This window comes from Periplaneta americana, chromosome 17 (assembly GCF_040183065.1).
Source record: "Periplaneta americana isolate PAMFEO1 chromosome 17, P.americana_PAMFEO1_priV1, whole genome shotgun sequence".
Taxonomy (NCBI): Eukaryota; Metazoa; Arthropoda; class Insecta; order Blattodea; family Blattidae; genus Periplaneta; species Periplaneta americana.
Window position 1 is genome coordinate 47561938 of NC_091133.1, and position 21246 is coordinate 47583183.

The following is a 21246-nucleotide window of genomic DNA, read 5'->3' on the forward strand; positions in this document are numbered from 1 at the left end:
TTCACTTTCTAATAAGACAGAGACGTATTTCCAGAAAGAATTTGAGTAACAACAGTTTAATAACGGGTGTCCAACATTCAGGTTTATTCTGCAGACTTTTTACGTCGCCAATGAACTGCGTCCCTCGGATTTTATTTATTGTTTTAATAATATACAAGTATTTTACTGAATTTTACGTTCACTGCTATTTTTATAACCTACAAAATTTGTTACAGTTTGGAAGTAAATCCCGAAAAGACAAAATATATGATTATGTCTCGTGACCAGAATTTTTTACGAAATGGAAACATAAAATTGGAGATTTATCCTTATATTTTTACTTATAGTCTTAAGGATTGAGTCCACACCTGTGGAGTAACGGTCAGAGCGTCTGGCCGCGAAACCAGGTGGCCCGGGTTCAAATTCCGGTCGGGGCAAGTTACCTGGTTGAGGTTTTTTCCGGGGTTTCCCCTCAACCCAATACGAGCAAATGTTGGGTAACTTTCGGTGCTGGACCCCGGACTCATTTCACCGCTAAATAACCTAGATGTTGATACAGCGTCGTAAAATAACCCAATAAAATATAAAAAAAAACACTTCAGGATTGAAAATTAAAATAATAATAATAATAATAATAATAATAATAATAATAATAATAATAATAATAATAATAATAATAATAATAATAACTAGGCTTTCTCCGGATGTCGAAATTTATATGTAGGTTTCTTATTTCAAGTGGAACGTATGGGAAAACAATCGTGAAAATTCATCGTCACTTCGTGACTTTCCTTGTTAGCCTGACAAGTCATTTCCTTTGTTTGAAATGTCGAGAGGGTCTTAGCCTAGAAAGTCTAATATCGTTTATAAGTATGATTCTACGGAACAAAAAGAATGTGATTGTTTGTCTTATTTGAAGTTTTGTATCAGTGAAACGAGGTGAGTCAATGAAGTTATGCTTTACAGTGGCAGTGAATAGTTTCGATCAGTGATAATTTATAGTGTCAATGAAATGTGTTATATGGTGTCAGTGAAATGATGTATTATAAAGTGTCAGTGAAATGTGTCATTGTGCCAGTGCAGTGAGTGAGATGAGGGTGAAGTGAAAGAATATCAGTACCAATGTGAAATTTATATAAGACCTATACATATGTAGGCTGTAATGTAAAATTAATCTCACTTATTTTATGTTATTTTAACTATTATTATTAAATGTAATTATTCTATATTGTAATTATATATTGTGTCATAATTGTACTGTGTATTAATTTTATTGTGTATTTATTGTAATTATGTTTATGTAATTAAGTTACCAGTGCCACCGGGTGTTTGCTCACTTGCACTGCAATTAAGTACATATATAAGCTATATCGTTTGTAATATAGTTATTCTAATATAAAGTTGCGAATCTGCATTTTAGAAAAATTAAATAATGGTAGTTTGCTATGTTTATGATCAAGGCACATTACAGTAATATTACGTACCTTGCAAGTGTATAGTAATGAAACTAACTCTAATTTTACCGTAATATATCTTTATCATAAATGATGAAAAGTAATGTTACCGGTATCTCATTTTTGGAGATCAAAGCTTACTTGCAATTTCACATTAAGACATATTGATATTTCCACTTGTTAAGATATATTTAATTGACGGCGAGTCCATTTTCTTGGAGCCAAATATTACTATAATATGTGTCGTGTATGCTTAATCGATTGATATAAATGTGATCGCTAGTTTAAAGTTTAAAACTAAATACTTGAATATAGAAGTGTTATTATTAGGGAACGGAATTTGGAGTAGTAAAAGCTAGTATTGGCATCTACACAGCCATTTGTTTACAACCCTTTATACCAAGTCCTCCCCTCCATGACATACTCGCAGCTCTCTGCACGTCAACAACAGGTGAACGGGACAGTTGTCGCATAAGAACTTCAACATGCAGGTTTGCAGTTCAGAGTAGTGAAGTGCAGGTACAATGCCGAAAGTGAAACCAACTAACAATACAAAATTGAAAGACTAGCCTATATTTGTAAAAGCTCCAGATCGAGTATCAAAATTCAGGAAGCAATTCCCGATGATGCGGCTGCGATTCAAATACGCCAGGAACTGCTAAATGATAGAACAATCTAAAAAGAAGTCATGGATATTAAGCCAATTTTTTTATATTTACCGGATGCCATTATTTGGTTAGAAAAGTTAGGAGTAGAACTAGTTGAGCAAATAAATATTATGAGGACTATTGTAAATAAACTGAGTGCAGTAGAATGTGAAGTATGAAAACGTGTTGGTGAAAAAATGAACATAGTTTGATTAAAAATGATAGGTATAGTATTCTTAGTCGGATTTCAGATGTACTAACAAAGACGTGTCCCAATGACGTCATTCAACATGTGAATTTAATTGACGTATCTTGTTTCAAGTTCTCTCCAATTATCTCTGCAGATGTAGAGCGGAGTTTTTACATGTTAAAAAATTTCCTTCCTTGCAACAGAGCAAAGTTGTATTTTGAAAATTTTGAAATTATATTTACAATTTATTATAACAAGGCATAGCAGGAATAATTGTTTTATCAACAAAACATAGCATTAATTGAAAATGCTATTTCGTTTGGTTCTACATTTTGATCAACATTTAATGATACTGTAATAGGCTATGTTGTAAATATTGTAGTATATTGTATATATTGTAAATACTGTAGTATACGTTGTGGGCCTATACATATAACCATATTTCATAATATTGTAAATAAAGGTTTTAATTTAACACGCTCCTGACAGAAAAACATACGTATTCAGAAGCGAGTTCCATACAGAAGACATGTCTATCAGGCATCAACATTTCCACTGACACGCGAGGACGTAGAGATTGATATTTAATTATGTATATTTGTAATGTTGCTTATTGGTGTCTTGTGCGTTGCCAAGAAAAACACATGTAGTTCAAAATGAAATGCAGATTATGTATGTAGACCACTATAACATTTGTTTATTCTGAAATACGTTTACAGCACGTTGCGTGTAAGTTTGTATGAAGTGGACTGTACTCGTCCATGCAGCTCGCTTGACAGTCACTGAGCTACGAATATCTATACTACGTTTCACCATTCGTTATAATACTCCAAATCCCTTTCACTGGTTATGATCTGCAACACTTGTAACTTTCGTAGCAGCTGTTAGTAATATTAAACATGTTTTAATTCACGTTTCTTTAACGCTACTGTTTGGACGATTTCAACACAGCCGGCATAGCAGGTTCGTTGCTCTCGATTCTGCTTTGATGAGACTGTGAAAAGAAATCAATGGCGTCACAGAGAATCCATTTGGAAATCACAGACTCTTTCATCTAACCAAGCAGCGTCTTTTCGATCCCTTCATGTATAGTTTCATACATCTTTAGAATTCTTTTCCGTTTGCAGTATGTTCAGCATGGCATCATCATCATCTTCTTCTTCTTCTTCTTCTTCTTCTTCTTCTTCTCCTCCTCCTCCTCTTCCTCTTCTCCTTTTTCTCCTTCATCTTCTACACTACGAAGTCCAGGCTTCAGTCTGTTTTGGCATATCTATTTAACTTAGCGCTATTTTATTTAATTATTTAACTTTCAATCGCATATCATTGCACAGTGGGACGGATTGCGATTCTAGCCGGAACAAAATCTAATATTGATAAATTCCTTTCGAATCGTTGAAAACAGCAAAATGAAGGTAAATTATTATGACATTTGATGAAATATTTGTATGAGAATTATTATTTTAGTATGGAATGCCTATTTATTAAAAAAGAATCCTACAGTAATAGAAATTGCATACAACTAACCCAAATAAAAAAATTAAAGTAAACAGAAATTATTTTACAGACTATGAAGAGAAAAGTAATATATGTAGTAAATTTTATGACTCATGTTTACAAATCTGAAGCGTCTGTTGTATCTCCAGAAGTGTCGGATCCGCTAGCGCTACTGTCGTCCTTATCTTGGGGTTGCAGTTGAGCAGTGCTGTTGTTGGCACTCGCAGCTGGTACTTGTAGCAGTTTAATTACCTCAACTTACAGTTTTGATTTTCTTGGACTTGGATGTCAATTGATCTGGGTTATGATGGGATCAGAAGATACTAACAACATGTGTAGGACATGTTCTAAGTTTCTCTCACGAGAATACTTCCTAGTAGGAAGTTCCTACAGTGATCTAACCTGTACTTTTGTAAATGTTTGTGTCTTGCCTCTTGAGCACCTTCAGATAACATCCCAATAGGAAGTATCGCAGTTTCTGCAATTTTTCCTCCATGTATCTGTATTTTATGCACGCTGGATGGCATGTAGAACCATGGATATAACTATTGTACATATAAATGGGCTGTATCATTGGTGTACTTCTCAAACGCCTCAATATACTGTATATTGAATATCCACATGAAATGGTGCATAAAATTACAGAAAATCTGTGAATGAGGTCTTACTAATGCCCGTAATATTGGCTGTAATTTGTGGGTTTCAAAAAACCGACGTGCTATATTGCCATTATTTAATGTCCCAGGGCCACCAGATTTTGGTTTGTCAATAAGAAGACCTAATTGAGAGCGAAATCTAGAAATAATCTTCTGTTTTCTAGCTTCAAAAATATCTTTGTTGTTGTCCCTGACCTGCCAAGAACATTGTTTTTTAAGAAAATAATCCTTTTTACGGTGACACTGCATCCAACTTCTGTTAAAATTACTTCGAGTATTTTTCAAAATATTATGACTACACTTCTCACTATTAGAATCACATGTTTCAATATATAATTTGTTCAAAACATATCTATATAGTTCACCTAAGTTGCAACTTTTATTGGCAAGTATTGGAAATAGATCACGGCGCGAAGTCACCGGTAGCGATTCCGAGTCTAAAAAAAATTAACCACATGCAGAGCGGTCAGTAAGAGCAAATCAAACTAGGTTAGTCTTAAAGTGCATACTTAAACCTACATTCTGACATAAAAATAAATGTGACTCTGTGTGACTCTCCTATTATAAGTCAACGTTTACCTTAATAAATAGTTTAAAAAAATCGCATTTCCCGCCCTTAAGTTAACATGTCGTTTCTAAAAATTCAAAGGTATTATGACCATAAAATTTATATAATAATTATCTACCAACCTTGTTCTTCATTTTCCATTTGAGAATCACAAAATGTTTCACTCCTAGATCACAGAAAACAAGCTTGCTTCTTAAACTATTTCAGCGTGGTTGAGCAATAAAACTGGTTACGGAGGGGAATCCTCGTCAAAATCATTGTGTCACGTCTGTATGTTTAGTGTCAAAGCTTCTTTCTCATAGATAAATATTCTGTGATTCATTAGCAACAACTTGAGATAGGACACGCATAAAAATGAGAGCATGTGAAAATTGATTTTGTTCCGGCTAGAATCGCAATCCGTCCCACTGTGCATTGGTTGGATTTCTTCGATAGTTTCTCCTTAATACACTTCTCCTGATGTGAAAATTATGACTATGATTTCATGAATAAACTTCTCTACTTCAAATTGTTGCGATTTCGTTGTTACTTATTTCTAGAACGAAGACATTATCGCTATTGGCAACATGGATTAGGTTACTGACGTGTGTCAAGATAAGGAGCTGATTTTCTTATCCAGATACGGCCTGGCGTGGACGCGAATCCCTCTTGAGCTGATTATGAGGTTGGATTTTAAAAAGGTTTTCTCTAATTGTAAACCAAATCCCTTGTAATATGCATGGCGAATTCTTAGTCTGATCCCGCCAAATACCATCTACGAAGCTAGATAACTTCTGAGTTGGTGCAGCGTCTTTAAGTGATCCGCTAAAGCCTTGGTTTTTCTGAACCGACGCATGCGGAGTTGCGAGGTGCGAGGCCCGCCTCGCATAAATCCGGACTACACGAGAGACAGTGAGTGGTTTCTATAATTACGAGGTGCGAGGTCTGTGTACCTCGCAGTTATAGAAACCACTCACTATCTCTCGTGTAGTCCGTATTTGTGCGAGGCTGACCTCGCACCTCACTTGCGTCGGTTCAGAAAAACCAAGGCTTTACATGGTCAAAAGTCGATTCATATATTTGATTTAAGTACGATTTGAACATGAGGACATTAATAAATTGTTTTAAATGTCAAAAAAAACTTGCTGAAATGAAAAGATTAAACAATTGTGTAAGTCAACCAAATAAATATTACCAAATAACTTCTTAATTACTTTGAAAAGGATTGATTCAAAATAATTGATTAGACAGTAAATATTTCTTACACTAGAAACTGGGAATTTCTTTAGCATTTTATTTAAAATATTTACAAGTATGTAGGAAATATACATTCAGAATGTAGAATATATTTACGTTATAATAGTCTCATTTTCTTAGGATAGTTCAGAATTGATAAAAGAATTAAATATAGACCTGCAAGTTTTGTGTTCAGTCAGTTGTTGCGTGAGTTTATATCACTATTAGCTGTGACTATTTTGAGAATTATTACTTTAAGACTGATGGGATGATAATGATTAATATCTTGCCCAACTAAAAAGTGAAATACAGCATTTTCACAAATAATTTTTAGTTTATTGAATATTTAGATGATAAATATTTAAATTACAAATATTTTTGTGCACATTTGTCGCAAATTCTTAAGAGATACAAAACAGGTAATTTTTTTTATAATCAGAAACAAAGAAAAATGGAATTAATTTTATCGTTGCCACCTTATATTGAAGAAGGAGTAAAAAAAAAATAATATCTTATGGTGGAAATACTATATTTTTTGCGGCATGCAAAGGAACTCTTGAAGCACGATAGGTATCTCTCGGCAAAATTAATGTTAATTTATCATTAAAACTTTAATTTTGACGCTACATAACCCAGATGTTGAAAAGCGTCGTTAAATAAGACAATACCAAATACAACGGATATATTTAATATATTGAATATGCTTAGTGATGTATATTTTATTGCGCTGTGATTTATTCTACGACATCAAGAGAAAGTGTATTGGTAGTTACATAAAAATTAATCAATTACGCATACATATAGCCTAGCTATTATGATCATAATAGCCATACTATATTTTGTACGTTTATTAAGCACTATATATGCTAATTGTGTAAGTTTATTTTCTCAAATCCGAATGTTACAATTTTAAAATATGTTTATTTCAATCACATTTGAACCCCAATATTTGTTGAGATTGAATATGATTCCCATTATAGCTGTGTACGATAGATATCTGTAATTTGTAATCGTCCTCTGTACAGCTCTTTTGCACTGGAAATCTGGCAGTAGTATTTCATGAGCAAGAGCAGCTCTCCGTTGCTCCACGGAGCGTTCATTTACCCGGCCCTGGTATTAAAAATTACATACAATGAAACGTTAATTTATCTCTTGTTTTTCGCTTTAGTCCCGCGTTTCACAGTATGTAAATCTCATCTATACTAAAACAAAGAAGCGGAAAAAAATCCTGGAAATGTCAGCTACGGTTGTAAAGCATTACTGTGGAACACAGCGTTAAAATGTGGTGTCGTTATCCATCGGACTATACGGTCAGTATTAATGATTTTACATTTGTGATTCATTAGTCCATTCAGAGTAGGAAACCAGAGATTACGTCAATCTGCATCATTGACGCAATGTTCCACAGGTTGCGAAGCTAATACCTCGATACCTGGTGCACGCTAATGACAGAAGCCGCAAAATCCCACCTATGATCACTAATCAATACGAACCGCGCTGTTCTATAGGGATATCGCATTCATGAATATCCCAAGTGCGGTCTCTGTGCCAGTATGTAAAGTTGTTGATGTCTAGTAATTTTCACGTAATGGGATGTTATCACTTATTACACATGGCACGGATATTCAACCGGGATTTGTAAAGCAATTAGTGTAATAAATACTTGGATTAGATAATTATTCACGGAACTCATCAAAGAGAACCGATTTATGCAGTTTCTGGATATCATCAAGTATTGAAGGACGACTATAATTCTTCCTGGTTGATATGTTTTATTTGGTAATTGTCTTTCGTATTATCAGCCATGCCATCGGCGTAGCTCAGGCGGTAGTCGTTCGAGTGTGAGCTCGGTTCCAGATTGGACTGAATACGTTGGGGATTTTAACGTCAAACATTGTTGCTCTTTGCATCCGAGCAACCTGGCCACAATTTCTGTTAATGCAGTGACGTTATTAACCTCATTAGATATTGGACGATAGAAATTATGGTGTGCTCTGGGTTGGGCGAGTAAATTACATGTACGTATTTTACGCGTAATTTATATGTAATATATGTAACATTTACTGTTTTATACACGGAGTAATAAACTAACATTTATTTATTTTGACAATATAAACATCAATTACTTCAGTCTTTTAAGTCCTGATAAGGAATAGTACGTTATGCAACGAGCCTATAATGGTAGTAATTAAGACGCGAGTATGTTTGTTTATGAAACGAGCGCAAGTGAGTTTCATAATTTTCATACGAGCGTCTTAATTACCATTATAGGCAAGTTTCATACGACTGTTTATGCTCGACCATATTTCTAACTTGAAATTATTCAGAAGTATTCATGTTATGGTTATGTAAGTGAGGAGTGGAACTGACCTGAATTGTGAGATGTGCGCAGACGCGAAAGTATCGATTTTTTTTTCGAAACACGAATGTCATTGCCCTTGATATAATCTAGAGAATAACCTGGAAATTGATTTAGAATTGAAAAACGAGATGACAAATTGAATTTATTTGAATATTATTTACAATTAACGCTAACATAACCGTCTGCGACAGTATTGGATTTCCAGCCTCCTTGACTTTTCGCTAATTGTCTTTCGATTGCATATCCGAGAATAATCTATACTTGCGATTTTATAATAGTACAATCAGTACAAAGGTGATTTCTCATTGGCTGAACAACTGAATTGTAATGAATAGGTTTACTTTAATGAGGTGTATTAAAGGGCTGCTACCAGGTGTACAGGGACATCATTTTATTTTTACTTCAATTTTTATTGCACCTGAGTTTTTGAATGTACTTCACTCCCAACCCCCTCTACTAGTAAACTTCCAACCGTTCTACACAGAACCAAGCGTATACAGTCAAAGTCGCCTTACTGTCATAGTAAACATAAACAGTGCTGAGTTAGTGAGTATAGTACGTTCCAGAAATATGTTCGCTTTTAATATATTGAATCATATTCTCATGCAGGTACTGTCGTCCGTTTGCCTATGTCGCATCACGGTTTCCCCCACCCGCTTCTGCTCGTTCCTCTGTAAAGAGTAGTAATTGGGCTGTCTTAGCTCTTTTCTGAAAACATTAATTTCTGTTAGGAATTGGACGTCTACGTGATATTATACAACTGTGTAAAATAAATAAAAGGGCCTCGTTAATTAATTGTCACGTGATTTCCTCCCTTTCTACGACCCTGCGACGTAACTACTTGGATGGACAGTAGATAGCATGTCTGAGTAATTTAATCTTTTCGGATCGGGCGAAGTGAAGATTGAATTTACAGTACGTAAGGTACTCCTTTATAGAGTACGTACAGAATTATTTTAACATGAGTTACTAGTACGAAGGACGAAACTGGTAATTGGAATTAGGTACAATAGTCTATAATGCGATAATATGCAAAAAAAAAAAAGAACTGAAGCCTGTATCGAAATTAACGGCAACTTTTCAAAAATGTGTTTAAATATCCATATTATGATTATTTTTCAATTTAACTTCATTCTCTATATTGTACGATAATGTGCTGTAGACAGTATAATGTAGGCTACACTGCATAATGAATACGCCCGAATGGAGTAAAAACACTTATTGTTAATACAGTACTGTATTTTGATTAAAGAAAAACCTAATGAAAATTATCAAACTCAAAATCGCGATATTTCCTACTTTATGTAAATGGATGAACTACTTTTCTTCCTTCCTATACCTAGTAAAGTGATTTGTTTGTATTTTACGCCAGTATCATCGAACTCCAGTGGAAGGGGGTAGAAAACGGTGTTTCCGGTTTTGAATCTTTAATCCAAAGGTATAGCCAGGTTAATATTAGTAATGTTAGTAAAAATAAAATGATGTCCCTGTATAATTACTACATTTCGGCATGGTCCAGCATAAAATGTATGTTGCAACAGATTTTTTTTTGTGATTTTATAGTGTAGTTTTCACATAGATTATAAGTGTTCATACTTACTTTTGTTCACTCTAATACTTAGAAAAATGGCAATGGTTTGCTTACGAGGAAATTTAGCATCATTCCGGCATCGGAAGAGTTCCTGCTCTCCCGACCGCAGCATGGGAAGCCAGTTCTACAAAAAAAATCCCAGCAGCTAATTGATGCTGAGAATTGAACCGGAATGAATTTTTGACGTGCACAAAGAATTTGTAGACAGTAAACTTTTTAATGAAAACATTGCGAAAGCGTGTTGTTCAACATAACATGTCTTAACAATATAAGACTGAAACCAAACATCTAATCTGTTAAATTTTAAGAACAATCCAGAATAATCCTTCTTTGCATATCCTTTATGTATCTTAAAATAAGACAAGATAAATTCAGACTTAAATTACGTACTAAAACAATGATCTGAGAAAAACACTAGGAAGTTTTCGTTAAATCAGTGAAAAAGTTACGAAATCAACATTTATTAGAGCAAAGAAATCTCAAAATGGTCCAATCAAATTAGATTGATATAATTCCGGAGAAAATTAGCTATAATGCAATGCTTTGTGAATTTCGTGTGTCATGAAGTTTCGGGGTTGCGTGCGTGCATAAACTTTCTATCTTTGAGGCCCACATTTCACTACTAGGATCTACACAGAGACATGTAATTAGAGTAGAATGACAATTAACAGGGATGTAAGAAACTTCAGAAGTCTTGCGTTGTCTCCGAGAATGTACTGTAAGCCATGAAACAAAATGAGCAGCTACTACTACTTAAAATTCAGGAACAGTTAAGCTTAACAGTTAAGAATCTAGTATCACTGAGTAATAGATAGCGAAATATGGGTGTTACACAATTTCGTATATATTCATTTATGTTCATTAAGTGGAAACATTATTATTCCTTTTATTAAAGAGGCAGTGTTAATTATTTTTGTCGCTCACAGAAGTGCATTGATATTGGCCAGCCTTGAACCAGTGAACTCACATTCAATGGTTGTCATCATAATGATCAGGGCCTTATCATACCTCAGTATTAGATATCAGTCTTATTCCGTGGACTTTATTACTATTGCTTGATCGAAATCGGAGAATAAATGGGGTTTTCGTTTTGTAGCAGCTTTATAAATTTAATTCTATCAACACTCTCGAAATAATGTTATTCAAGAGATATGAATGCGATTTTTAACAAAATTGATTAAACATTACATAGTATAACGGTTTTCGCAACATTTCGAATTTTGAATGTACTTCGTCTACACATGAAAATAATAGAACTTGTTAAAAATAAAATATTTTCTGCTAAAGCAATGTGACTGATAAATAAAGAGATGAAATGTCAATTACCGAACGAAGTATGTAAAGAGATCCAAAAACAGAATGGCAGAGGATAGATTGTCAAAGAAAATATTGGAATGAGTTCCACTTGGTCGGGAAGGAAGAACACAACAGAAGATTACATGGAAGGATGGCATTTTTAGCACCATGCGGAAGAAAGGATTGGAGGATAGAAATTTGAATGAGAGAGGACGTTGGAGAAACGCGACAGAACATGAATTGGACGCAGAAAGATGTTAACATTGCAAAGAGTGCTAATTAATAATTAAAATGGTAAAATAAAGCTCATAGTAGGCCTATAGGCCTACAGTGACATAGAGGGCGTTAAAAGAGTACCCAATATTTTAGGAGGTGTTAGTGCGCATCAAAACAAGAAAATAATATCCAATAAACGTGGGTCTTACAACACATACCTTCTGAGATCTGAACACTTGTTCATAGGAGGTGCTCAATGTGACGTTAATTCATGGCAGTGCATTCCTCTGCCCTTTAGCGTAAGAAATCACGCACTCTTTGAAATTGACCTGGTTGTTCTTGATACGCAAAAGTCTACGGATTTAGGTTTGGGGAACGAGCAGGCCAAAGTGTGGGGACTCCCAATCAATCTAGCAGTTCTGAAATGTCAGCGTCAGGTGTTCACGCTTATTGCAGAGAAAATGTACTGGTGTGCCATCATGCATGAACTCATCTGTAGTCTTTACTGACATGGCACATTCTCCAGCAAGGTAGGCAATACGCTAATAAGAAAGTCCTGATAATGAGCCCCAGTTAATCTCTGTGGTAGCACGTATAGCCCTTAGTCTATCGCCAAGAACGTTTGCCCATACGTTGATTGAGAATCGGTGCTGATGCCTTATTTCTTCAACTGTATGACGATTTTCATCAGCCCACACATGCTGATTACGAAAATTCACAACACCATCTCTATTGAATCCCGCTCATATCCGGAACTAAACCTTTGTTTTCAGTATTTTTTTGCGACGTATCAGTATTCCATGCCAGGGATGTCAACTACGGTATGATTATCTGGTAGCCTGCTGTATTGTAGGGCAGAAAAATGCATTGCCATAAATGGACCTCACATTGAGCACCTCCTATGTACAAGTGTTCAGATCTCAGAAAGTATGTGTTGTAGGACCCAAGTTTATTATACATTTTTTTTTCTTGTTTTGATGCATACTATCACTTCCAAATATTGGATACCCTGTATAAGAAAGAGTTAAAGAAGAGTGGCTAAATGAAAATTAAAAATAGATAATAAATTTTTTACCAGCGAAAAAACAAGTTCAACTTAAACATCCCATATGGCAGCCCTTTGACCTTTCCTTCGTGTTACTCCTGCCATTTCATTTCATGTAAACAACATAACACAGCAGTGTGTTTCTACTATATAACATAGAAATGGTCAGCCAGATATACATTTCTATATAATATTCAACACTGCGTCAGAAATTAGTAATGCACCTATAGCAACACATATGCAGGATGGAAGTGAAATAATATCTGCATATTTTCAGAGCAAATTGGTCATATTGAGTATAACGAAAATGTCTAAGAGCACATCGGTGAGAAGTTTAATGTTAAAAAAAAAATCCGAAAATTTAACGTCATTCTCGTTGATAATTATTATGCACAAGATCTTTATTTCTGTCAATACCAATAGAGAATGTAATAAATAATATTATTTTCTTTGTCCTATTTCTATAGAATGGACGGTTTTCATATAAACCAAATAAGTATTGCAAATTTGTTGCCTGACTAACAACACCAAACATAGCAACACTGATCAACTGTTCTCGACTGTCTTTCGATAGGGGTAGGGTACAATTGGTAATCAAGGTTATCTTGTCCCAGTATTATGTGAGTATCCAGTGTAAATGGGTGTTTGAGTCTTCAGATCTTAAGTGAAGCTTGTGTTGCCATTTAACTTTGTGTATCGCAATGCCAAGATTTTCTAATTCGGAATGTCTCCACATGATTTTAATTTACGGAGGGACGAAATGCATCTGGCGTGCCGTTCAACGCTTGTATGTAGAAAGGTTTCCGTTAGGATGTTATCCAGTGCGGAGACAGTCATCGCTGTCTGCTAGCTGGTCCGTGACATGGGCAGCGTAATTCCAACATTTCTCAATCGGGTTCGACAAATACCTGATGAAATTGTTGACAGGGAAGAGGTGATTTTAAATTTGGTCGAGAAAACCCCGGGCCGAAATAGTCGCTTGATTATGCAATAGGTAACCTTTTTTTTTACATCGCAAGTAGAATGAGTTCAATACCTCCGTGTGGAATCTTGAGCATTGCGACGTTGCCAGCGAGTTTAAACTTTCGACGCAATTATTTAATTAATCATACATTTAAATTTCAAAACGTAAAATATTTTTTTATTTTATTGCACTCTATCCCTCCTGTCAATATGCAGGGTTATATCGCTTTCACTTTGTAAGTAGCGTGATAATTCTGTAGTGATAATAAATTACTTAATATTCGATAACATTTTCAGTTAAATTGCTTATGACGGTTTGTAAACTTATACATCGTTTAACGTGAAGCACCTAGATATATATTTGAACCAGTAATGGTAGCCGAATTCCACAACCTTTTATTTATATTAGGAACGTTCTTGTACGATAAAAATGTTAACTATAAGCTTCCTTGTTATTTAATGTAATCTTTATTCCTTTGACAATTCGAAATTCCTTCAGTGGAAGATTAAGACAAGTAGCCGCGGTCCCAGGTTCGATTCCCGGTTAGGACGAGTTGCCTGGGTGAGGTTTATTCGTTCGTTTTCCCTCACTTCTATGGATGAATATCAGATAAATTTATCAGGCGATTGAACCCCACTGATCTTCGCCACTTCCTTTCCTCCCCCATCATCCTTTCCTCATCATCCCGTTTCTGGTTTTTCAGACCACTCTAGAGGCGGCCTCCCGGAACTACTGGCTCTCTCGACCGGCCTCCGTGGAATGTAGCTAAGCGACGTTGGATGGCTTCTGCAACAAGCACTCGAGGCGGACCTACTCGGGGGAGGAGTTTCGCCTCGGACCGACAGGGGGGCCTTGGGGGAAGTTGTCGAAGCAGGAATGGTATATGGATTTCTGTTGGCTGTAGGGACCGATAGTCAGGGAGTCATGTGGTTGGGTTGGTGCGCGTAGGGGATCTATGGCACGCAACTCATTCCATATCGAGGGTTAGCGCAACAGATCTCAACAGGTCGCAGTGCTGGGCCATCCGTGCCCCACTCACTTAAATTCCATTCCAAGACAAGTACCCAACAGGCTTGGAGCTCACATATAAATATTTCGTAATTTCCAAGACCCTTTGTAACAACGTTGAATCGCGCTAAAATTTTAGCTTAATTTTCTGTTTCTCTTTTCTGCTCTTCCATTGTCGTGTATTATATATTCTCGATATTAATGGAGAAGCTTCAAATGCACTACCATAAAGCCGGGATAATATTGAAACTTCAACATCCTACCATTTTCATTAATGTCTGTATTGATTGAAATTTATGTAACTACTTTTTTATACGATATTATGAACCATTATCTTTCATAAATCTTTCCACGATTCATAGCGTAACGATTTATTAGTCCATTTTGTTCTTTTACGTCTTAAAATATGAGCGTCAAAAAGTGCCTTTTGTAGTTCAAAGGTTAATAAATTCAGGAGAAAGAGATTTCAGTAAGTTTATGTTTCATATAATTGTCATTGCTTCCACTCGTGAAGGTTTTAATAAGCAGATCGTAAATTCACAAAGGTAGATCCCCGCTCTAACCTAAATCCCTTTTATTACCAATGTTACGCTGGGTATTTGACGTTACAATAGGATTAAAATTGACCCTTCTCATAAGCAAGCGTAAAGGAAACAAATAAAACACCCCACGACTCTGTTAAACAGAGCACCATAAAATTATATTTTGAAGTATTTCATTTAGGATCTGAATGTCTTCAAAACGGTTTCATAGAATTAAGTTGTTGAAAATAATTAAATGTTACATTGCAATTTGCAACTAAAATAAAAGTACCTTGCTCTTCTTTCATATTTATTTAAGCAATACTTTTTTAACTTTTAAAGTCATTATCTCGAAAACAACAAGTTTGCGAGAATAAAATTTTTAATTAACGTTTCTTCATTGAAGGACAAAAAAATGACATTAGATATTTTCTATTTAGTGGAGGTTATCATTATTATTTCAAGGTAATGTTGTTTTTTTAATGAGAATCAAAACTTTTTCATCAGACTGCGTACAAAAACATTTATCAGAAACATTTTCATAAAACAGTCACTTTTATAATATATTTGTAAAATTTAAAAATCATTTTCCCCTTTAACCCTGGAATGGTAACGTGGAGGTCCACCAGACCAGCATATACTTATTTCTTGGAATAGCTCAGACGAATGGACAGTTTTATTGTTGTTTTTTGTAGACCAACATGTTTTCTTTTTTCAATTATGTTAGTGTAGGCATATTGGTTCTATGTAATATTAAAGAATATATTACTTTTCTTCCATATTTCAGTCTTCAAGCTTGAATATAATGAGGAGGTCTAATGACACCCCACGTTACTATTTATATTAAGAAATTTCATGTTACTATTCCAGGGTTAATGAAATGGAATGGAATTTGGTAAGGAGGGCACTATGATCCGCACTGCTACCTTTCACAATCTATTGCGCTAATCCTCAAGCTACACGCATTCCCAAATCCACACCGGCTGACTACACTAAGGTTCGCTGCGTTCCCAGGTTTCGAGCAGGCAACCCCCACTCGTCTTAAGGCCAGCCCCCTCTGTGCGTCGCCAGTCGGCGTTGGAGGAATCCTATGGAATGATTACGAAATGGTGGCAGAATAATGTACCTAATAATAATACTAATAATAATAATAATAATAATAATAATAATAATAATAATGGTTTATTTAGCCTGGCAGATTTATATGCCTAATATGGGGAAACGAGAGAACCCCGAGAAAAACTTCAACTGTGACCTTTTCCGCCACAAGTGTCACCATGGATTTTTCAAATAAAAATCCCAGACCTGACCGGGACTTGAATCCGGGCCGCCTGCGTGACAGGCTGAAGGGATCACTCATCGGGGGCAGTTCACGGTAATACCATAGTCTGGTATATACATACAGTAATGAAGCTTGAGTTGTTGAGGTTGCTAGGAACAATAGACTGTCCAGATACTATTTCGCATTGTCTGTAATGAGGCGATAGTAACGATCCTAATGGTTAGCAACTGTCTATGGATGCGTATTTATTACATATTGAGCTTTCGTGACTGTATATACTAGACTGTGGTAATACTTTGAAAGATTCTATCTTAGATTGCTTTTGTTTACCTTTCACATGAACGAACATTCGTTCTAACCATTAATACGAGTAGTACCACGGCCACTGTAGGACTTAGAAGTTTGTACTTGTTAAAATATGTTGACGAGCAGATGTATGTAAAAGGGAAACAAAAGAAACCTGACATCTGTGTTTCATGTTCACACTACAGTACATTTGTGTTAAACGTAAAGAAAAGTTATGTCTTCTAAATTTACAGTATGTTTATGTTAAAGATAAACAAAAGAAATTTAAGATACAATCTTTCGAAGTATTACTCTGTTTTAATCTTATTTTTAATTTTTATTATTTTACAAATATAAGGTTTTGATAAACAGTGTTTCAGACAAAAGTTATTTTTCCGTAGAATTATAATCTGATGAAAAATGTTTGGGATCCCATTTAAAATGAAAACAGTGTTGATCTTAAAATGACTTTGAAATTTTTACATAAATAAAAAAGCTAAATAATTGTTTTTTTTTTCAGAAGAATTTATTCAAAATTGTATGTTTTTCCCTTCAGAAGAATAAAAATTTATTGAAAATAATTTTGTCGCAAATTAGTTTTTCTAGGTAAGAAGCTGGAAATATGAGTTTTTAGGTTTTCACGGTGACTGATTGGAACTAGGCTTTTGGGTGATCCACAGTGTTCTAAAACTAGATATTTCCAGGCCACGTTGGAGTACGCAAAAGCCTAATTCCAAGTAGCTGGGAAGTTTGAAAGAACACTCCGTTTTTATATTATAGTCTAAAATATGAAAACTCGTAAATTTCAGTTTAAATATTACCGAAATATTTGCATTCTGTCACTGATTTAGAATGTGTTATTCGGTAAATTAATAATTGAGGCATTCCCTGGAGTAACAATTTACGTGCGATACGTGGTTTTTTCAGTTTCCTGCATATATTTGCTCTTCAACAACACATCTTTCTCCTGACAAAATATTATTTCACTCCAACAAACACAATGCGCTCTATAAACATTTGAATATCGTTCTGCGCAAAGTTGTTAAACGAGATATAAATGTTTAATGAGAGTGTATTTAAAAACACAAATTCTTGTTCCAGAGAACACCTAAATTTTAGCATAAATTTCTCCTATATTTCATAATTGAGGGGTTAGCTGGAAGAAGGGCGTAACTCGGAAAACATAGTTTTGAGATAATCAACAAAAACACTCTGTACCCTGCATCTCTGGCTGGAATATGACAATATATATATATATATATATATATATATATATATATATATATATATATATATATATAGTGAATTTATTTCAACTCAACAATAGGATTTTATTCTTCCAACAATAATTCCTTTCTACAATTCGCCTTAAACGCTCTCGTCAACAATTGGATTTTCACTCAACACAGTATTCGTTATAGCACTCCACTGACGACAATGACAATTTACTTGGACTAGTACGAACAACAATGAACTGTTAATCTTAACTAATATTTACAAAGCACTATTTACAAATCGGAACTATCAGTTATCAGTTCACAGTTCTTCTAGCTCAGTCACTCGAGTTCACAGTATCTCGAACCACAGACCTTCAGAGACAGTTCACTGTACTCGAACTCAGGTCCCTCCAACTGCGGTCCACTGCACTCGAACTCAGGTCCCTCTGGCTTTCTCACTGACTGGCTGACTAATCAACTGAAAACTACTGTCGTTCCTTCGCGACCGTAATTTATAACCACAGCGACGTAGCCTCGAAAGTTCGAATTCGCGAGTCTTCCACTTCGACGGATTTCTCGGCCTCTCTAGGCAAGCAGAAGATGCGCGCGCAAACTCCCTCTCCACTCTCTCGCCGCGCGCCGTCCCAAAGTGCTCCGCGCGATCTTCTCTCTTGCGGGACGCTGGTCGTGAGTTCGAATCTCACGTCGCTGTCACAATATATATATTGTGATTACAATGAGTTCCATGGTTAGTGTTTAAATATTGTAGATATGGGAACGAAGCAATCAATTTTTTTAATTACACCCTTCTTCCATAGAAGAGGGTTGAAAATACTGTTATTTTTCTATATTTCTAATATTTCTATAGGAAAGGCTAGATATAGGTCTATACTACAATACTGAAGATAATTACAATGTATGTTCTACAATATATATAAAATAAAAAAATGTTCGTTTACAAAATTGTTGTAACAACATTAAAAATAATTAATCCCACTTATTTCATGTTATAATTTTAACTGAAAGTATCTAGGATATAGGCTTACAAACACTATACACTTTAAGTGATCTAATAACCTAATATAAACAACATCCAGAATCTTGTGAGGTCTATTGGAGTGTTTGCCTCTCATATCTGTCATTACAGTACCACCTAGTTTCACTATATTTTGTACAGTTATCACTCGTTTCTTAGATATTTTAAACAATGACAGACTAAAAGAATTGCATAAAAATTCTTCTCAGGTATGATACTGTATACCCAAGAACATTCTCGGTACTGTGGTTTTACAGTTGTTTGACGTTGCTTAATGGTCCTCCTCTCCAAATATCCCGTAAGAAGTGTATCCTGTTGGTTTTTTATTTTAATTTCCCAAATCCTCAATGGAAAAGGGCTCTTGGTCTTCTGTAGACATCTCATATTTCTTCTGGCAGCAACCGGCTTAAATGTTTTGCTGCTAACTTGTCAGAAATATGGTCGTTCCTAAATGACTGACTGCTAGCCTGGATCTAACATTTTATAGCACTACATACGCCCATATAATTAGTACCTTATATTCATTCTCAATTGACAAAAATAAATAGCAATACTGTATTTCTTTCACCATATTTCCTGACCTAATTGTGTAAGTTTGCCGTAATTTCGACGTCGCTTGCTAGATTATTCTTTCATAGTTTGTTAAACCGTTTCCGTTTAATACATTTCCGTATGTAATTCATTCTTACTGATAGAAAGGTTATATTCGCTTCCATTAGACGAAAGATAGGATAGGTCAGAACATTCGTCAGACAACACGAACACCCTTGCAGTTACCTTCGCTGGTCCTCGAACCACAGTAGTGAGATGGAAGACGGACGCAATTCAATAATACCTCTCTATTGAAATCTATTGGGAGTAGAGGCATAACACTGTGGCGGTTGGAAGAAACGCCGCCTAAAAACGCATATAGCCATTTTACGGATGAACGCCGTAATTCGAATTACGTCTTCTTCCAGCTAACCCCTCAATTATGACCACAACTATCGACATCATCATCAAAACACAATTAACAACGTTATATCTATGCAGGGTGCTAAGATAATCAATGTTTTGATACATAAAATCAAGAAAAATAAATCTAGTAAACATGAATCCCGAAATTAGTATCTTCCGAGACAATATGTATAGCGGTGGAAAAATTCAAATATCTTGGAGCAACAGTAAGAAATATAAATGACACTCGGGAGGAAATTAAACGCAGAATAAATATGGGAACTCTTATTGTTCGGTTGAGAAGCTTTTGTCATCTAGTCTGCTCTCAAAAAATCTTGAAGTTAGAATCTATAAAACAGTTATGTTACCGGTTATTCTGTATGGTTGTGAAACGTGGACTCTTACTTTGAAAGAGGAACAGAGATTAAGGCTGTTTGAGGATAAGGTTCTTAGGAAAATATTTGGGGTTAAGAGGGATGAAGTTACAGGAGAATGGAGAAAGTTACACAACGCAGAGCTGCACGCATTGTATTCTTCACCTGACATAATTAGGAACATTAAATCCAGACGTTTGAGATGGGGAGGGCATGTAACACGTATGGGCGAATCCAGAAATGCATGTAGAGTGTTAGTTGGGAAGCCGGAGGGAAAAATACCTTTGTGGAGGCCGAGACGTAGATTGGAGGAAAATATTAAAGTGGATTTGAGAGAGGTGGGTTATGATGAGAGAGATAGAATTAATCTTGCTCAGAATGGGGACCGATGGCGGGCTTATGTGAGGGCGGCAATGAACCTCCGAGTTCCTTAAAAGCCATAAGTAAGTAAGTAAGTAAGTAAGTAATTAAGTTGTATTTGTAAGGGTACTTGTTCATCAACATCATAGGAAATGTCCAATGTGATTTGCATTGAAGAAAGAGCATTGAAACTCAAATGTTTTAGTGTTCTCCGTATTGTACCGCAAATATTCTGGAAAAGCGAGACCTTAATTTGTACATCGTTATCATATAATTCGACAATTTTTGATAATAAAAAACCATAGAATATTAACGGTATAAAAGTCAAATTGTTACAGACGGGAAAGGATACTTTAGAAAACATCTCGATTAGGCAAAATCAAGCCCACAAAATACCAATCTTATATTATTCATAATTGATGATGATTACAAAAAATGATTATGTTGACGGAGAAGATGAAAGTTTGGCTGACATTCATTAATATCTCCCGGGGTTTCCTTGGACGAATATTTTTTTTTAATGTGGCAGTGAACATTCTCCTGTTGTGTC